Below are 5472 nucleotides of genomic sequence, written 5' to 3' on the forward strand. Positions count from 1 at the left end.
TTAGCCTTCCAGTACAACAAGTCATTAGAGAAATCAAGTAAAAGAGTTTACCAACCATGGACTAGCATTTGACCCTTTAGGAATCATCCCCAATTGCTCCTTTTCTTGCAAGGGAAAATGATAATTCTCCTTCCCAAAGGTATCAATGGATATGTCCTCATAAATAATGCCCAGGAGAAAGGGATGACCACTCTCAACCTCATCCTCCTTGTCGGCGTCATAAATGGGAGCACAGTCAAATTGAGGACCATCAAATTCCCATTTCTCCTTTTTAATATGGAAATAATATTCAATGCCATCCTCTAAGGGGCTAATCGGATTACCTTCCTCAAGGTTCTCAAAAGGAGATTCATCAGGAGTGATACCCTTGAGAGAGGTAAGGTCAGTCTCGGCCTCACTTTACATAGCCTCATTTTCCTCAACACATGTGCTCTCAAAATCATCCTGGCCTTCTTGAGGCCCCAATGAGGACTCACCTTCCTACTCATCGTCAAGATCCTCAAGGACATTTTCATCTTGGTTGGTTGACAAGCATGACTTCTCTTCTTCTCTCTTCTCTTGAAGAATAATGGCTAAGGTATTTATTACATGATTTTTGTAATATGATTCTAGGGGGAGAGAATTAGTAGGGTTCTCTTTATATTCACATTTCATCATATGAAGCTTCACCTCTTCATCATATAAACAAGAGAATACTTCATTAGAATTACATTCCCTTACTAATCCCCTGCATGACCTACTATATGCATCCATTATTTCTTGTGTTATTTGGAGTCTTTTAGGATCCAACTCTTTGTCATCCTCAAAGGAGATATCTTTCACCTCACTGCTATTGACCCTCAATTTCATAACTGATGTTTTCTCATCATCCTCATTTTCTTGGTCATCCTGGTCATCCAAATCCTCATCTGGTAATGACCATATTTTTCTTTGATCTTGTGAGACAAGGAATTAAATGCACCAGTATAATAAGAAAGCTCCAAGAAGAGATATTCTGTGGGCCCTTCTTCATACTCCTGCCTTATGCTGTCGAGGTTTGATCTGCTCCTGTTATAAAAATTGAGTATGAAGTCCTTGTTCTCATGCTCTATCAAATGATCACAAAGCTCAGACCCCTACTATTTATGGACTTTCACTAATGGGAGGAGATCTGGTATATATGGAGTCATAAATGAAGGATAAATCAACAAAAGGATATAAAGTGACCGATACAATCCCTTTCTAGAAGAGGGTAAAGAATGGAGTGTTCTTGCTTTCTAAGCAAGGTATAATGTCTTCTACGAGAAGAATATGGGGATTTGACGGGTAGATTTAGGGAATATAATTTGTGAAAGAGTTTCTCAATCCTTAAAATCCTTATTGAAATTAGTATCCCAAATGGTTCTTGAAGAATTTTCTTTTCAAAGGAGTGTCAACACACGGAACCAAGTGGACCCAGCCTAGGTCAAGAGGCAATAATTTAGAAACCAATGATGTTTTTAACCCAGACAAAGAGGGACAAAGAATCAAAGTAATAATTTTCACTTAAAGGTATCAAATTGATCCTATGAGGCACTAGCCTTGAAGATACCAAGGAAAACTTTGATCTTAGAGCTAGGGCTTGGATTATCTCACAACTCCACTGTCAGAATGGCTTTAAAATTGGATGAGACATTGAGGACACACCAGCGTAAGAGAGGCTAGGAGATCGAAATTTTTGGAGGGATACTTTGTCAGGAAAATGATGCCCTAGGGGGCCCAACTTGGCTAGACCTAGGAAAGGTGAAAAAAAATTGATTTTGGGTGAACACCTCTTGGTAGATTAGTGCCTGGGTCTTGGGAGAATGGAGTATGATAAATATGAATGAGGAGCTTGTTTCTTAGTCAAGTAGTCCTTAAGACTACGTCGCTAGCCTTCTGGGGAAAAGGGAAGCAACCTTACGACTTTTATACTTCGGCTTGAAAAAAGTGATGGCTTATCAAAATGAATTCGTTGAAAGAATTATCCCTAGGAAATTTCGTTCAAATTACATGGCCCATACATTAAGAGATGCTATATAGAGACAAAGCTCCACAATTTAAGTATTAAATGCATGCAACAATTAGCCCTAAAAATAGAGAAAATACCAATCCAATGTATATGGCAAAGTAAAATAAGAATAGCGTTAAAATCATTTACTTACATGTAATAGAACATATCCAACCATCCACAATTTGACAATAGAGAAGCTCCAAGATAAGATAAACCAAATCCAAAAATTCATCCATAAAGCTCCAATTCATCCTCCAAGAAAAAGTGTGAAATTCTCAAGAGAGAGAAGAGATCCAATCCAAAGTGATGATATAAAGTGAATTCATCTAACTCTTATTTATACACTCACTAAGAGTTATAATTACCTAATTGGGCCTACATTAGCCTCTAAAATAAAATAATCTGCAAATTAACAAACTTTTGGTGACAAGCCCACCAAACTAGCTCAAAAATAAAATAATAAGCCTCTCAAGAGGTCAAATAATAATATATGCATGTTGTAGGGCCCTCTAAGAGACCTGATGAGGTCCATAGGTTCCATAATGAAGAACATGACCCTCAAAAGTGATGGACAAGGTGTTGGACCCTTGTTCTCCAAACAACAAACTTATGGTGCTCCCAGTGGGTGTGGGGGCACAATAATAACCTCATGGGTCTCCAAATGAGTCAAAGATGCATGTATATCATCTGTAAGGTCTCCGATGATGGTGAAGGTGATTCCAAATCATCCTATAAGTCCTAGGTCAGCTTCCAAGTGCATGGCACATCTGTGGGGCTAGTTGGGCAAAGGTGAACCAGGTGCATCTTGCTCGTCCATTAGGTGAATCTCGAGAAATCTCTAAACATCCTCGGGGATCCATGGAGTGATTTCTACTGCTATGGGGGCCCATGGCTCTCAATGTGATGAGCCTCATAAATGGGTAATTATATGGGCTCATTTTACCTCCTAACCTAGTCAAATCAACCATTCTCTTAGCTTATTGTATGATTTTCTGATTATATTTATGCTTATAGAGTGAGTTGAGTTAGTTATGATGCCATGTTGTCTAACATGTATTTAATGCAGAATATTGATGGATTTCGAGGTCAAAGTCAAGGATCTAGTGGTCAAATCACAGCAATAACTCGAAGTAGACAGAGGAGAGGACTTATAGGAGGGAACCCCCCTCATTTATTACTCTTCACTTCGAATTCCCCTTCATTCAGCTCAGAGTACAAGCAGCCGAATCATGCACTAGAAGGTAGCCGAGAAAGTGGAGGATGACTGATAGTTATCTCGAGTTTTGGGAGCCAAGCCTCCCTGATTTTAAGGAAGATGTTGGTAGCTTCAGAAGTATAAGTAGAGAGGCCTAGGGCCTCACTAAGGTCAGATTTTTTTTTCTTATGTAAACTCTACTCAAATTTCGAGCTTATTATTCTGTGACAGTTTCATGTAATCTTGCTATTTTTTTGATAATGAAGATGGAATCCTCTTTGAGCTAAGCACTGAGTTACCTCAGAGGGCTAAAGCTCTTGGGTTAGGGCCCAATACAAGCTGCCAAGCTTCTCTTTACTTGTATTTGTATGCTTTACTTCAATTTGTAGATTAATTTGTTGTTAGATGTATTTTTCTTTTATGGTTAAGAATAGGTTGCTTTTGACGATTCAGTAGTTTGCTTCCATTTGTGCTTTCTGTAGTAGGTTAAGCAATGATCAGAAAAGATTCAAAAGGCTAGAAATAGTTCCTTGGCTTCTCTTCCTCCCTCTAGGACCATGATTTGAGGCAAAGACTCTCTTGCTGCCCCAAAAACATGGATTTTCCTCATTTCATAGGACTTCTAGTGTTTGCAGCTCTTTAGTAGGTTAATAGTCTAGTTTTGCTTTGCTTTAGATCACCTTTATCATGTTCATTTCTTGATTTTCAATAGTCCTCTTGCATGCTTTCCTTTCCTACAACATTTCTTAGCACTTCCTTTTATAGATCATAGTTTAGACCATTTTAATGCAAAACTCTATTTTTCCTAAATGCACTCATTTCATTTGTTGCTTGATTTTCTTAGTTGACTGTCAGTTCCTTTGCAGAAGATCTCTTCCAGTAGTAGGCCAACTTATCAGCAATCACATCCTCCATCTGATCCATGCCCTACAGGTCTCCTAAACCTCACCTCAATTATGCCTTAGTTTCCTTCATTTTTCATAGAAATTCTTTCTCTCCCCTTGAGCAAACCCAATCATCTTTCTCTCTCCTGGTGATTCATGGTCGATCTTAGGCGCTCTAACACCTCACCCTAACCTTCATCCACCTTTTCCACCCACTCTCACACCCTTAAAATAGCGGAAATTGCTCTCGGCCTCCTCCTGTAGGCCTCTTGTAGTTTCCCTGTTTTCCTCCTGTAGTTTTTCCTGTAGGCTTTCTTTTGAAGGCCGAGTGTGGGAAAAGCCTCCAGAAGGCCACTTAAGACCTCCTAGGACCCATCCACACCATCTTCTATCCTCCCAAGCTCCAAAACCACCCTCCAACGCCACCTATTCGCTGCCACACTCACACACAATAAATTAGATGCATGATTAAATTCACATAAAAACATATAAAAATCCAAAAATATGTTTCTTACTTATTTACTTCCACAAAATAACATGGTTAGATGTTGTTTGCTTTCTTGAGTAGGTGATGGCATTGCTTTCATGGTTTTAATAGTGTTTTTGGCAAAAGTAGAATTAGCTTGTTAATTAGGGTTTACTAGGTCTTACTTTACATTCCAATCTTTTTCCTTTCTGCAATTAGAATAGCTTCTATAGGGTAATCTTTCTTTCTTTCATCACACATAGAGCTTCTTATGAAATCTATAGAAGTTGGCTTGAGCTCCTAATGATCTCGCACCGGCTGACCAAGTGACAACCTACAGCGAGAACTAGTACTTGTGCATATAGCACTGATGCTTCCAAGTTTGTTACGAACTACTGGGTTAATAAAAGTAAAGTTGGCAGCCCAGGAGTTGCAACATTCTTGTTGCAATACTGGCACTCACCACTTTTTGGCATTGTTGTCGGGGAAGCGTCAGAGTATTCTGTGATTACTGCTTTCTTCTATTTCCTATTGCAACATTCTGCTAATAGTTTATTTCAACAAAAGTAGACTAGTCATTTCTTTTCTTTCAAGTTCTGCATTTCTTTGCTTTCCTTTCCAATTCTGCAAATTTCATTTCGGCAAAAGTAGACTAGTCATTTCTTTTCTTTCAGTTCTGCATTTCCTTGCTTTCCTTTTCAATTCTGCAAATTTCCATTCAGCAAGTTTATTTCAGCTAGTTGCAATTTGTTTTGTTCAATCACAATCTCAGTTTCTGTAGGTACTATTAGTGTGGGGAAAAAGAAACAAAAAAAAACCAACCAAAAAGATTTCCTTTCATGCCTCGTAGGAATAGAAATAACTCAGGAAAATTTATGCCCAACACCCCCACTACTTCACACAGCCAACCTTCTCT

This window comes from Pinus tabuliformis, chromosome Q (assembly GCF_031772625.1).
Source record: "Pinus tabuliformis cultivar Carrire ecotype Pingquan chromosome Q, CPIR1, whole genome shotgun sequence".
Taxonomy (NCBI): domain Eukaryota; kingdom Viridiplantae; phylum Streptophyta; class Pinopsida; order Pinales; family Pinaceae; genus Pinus; species Pinus tabuliformis.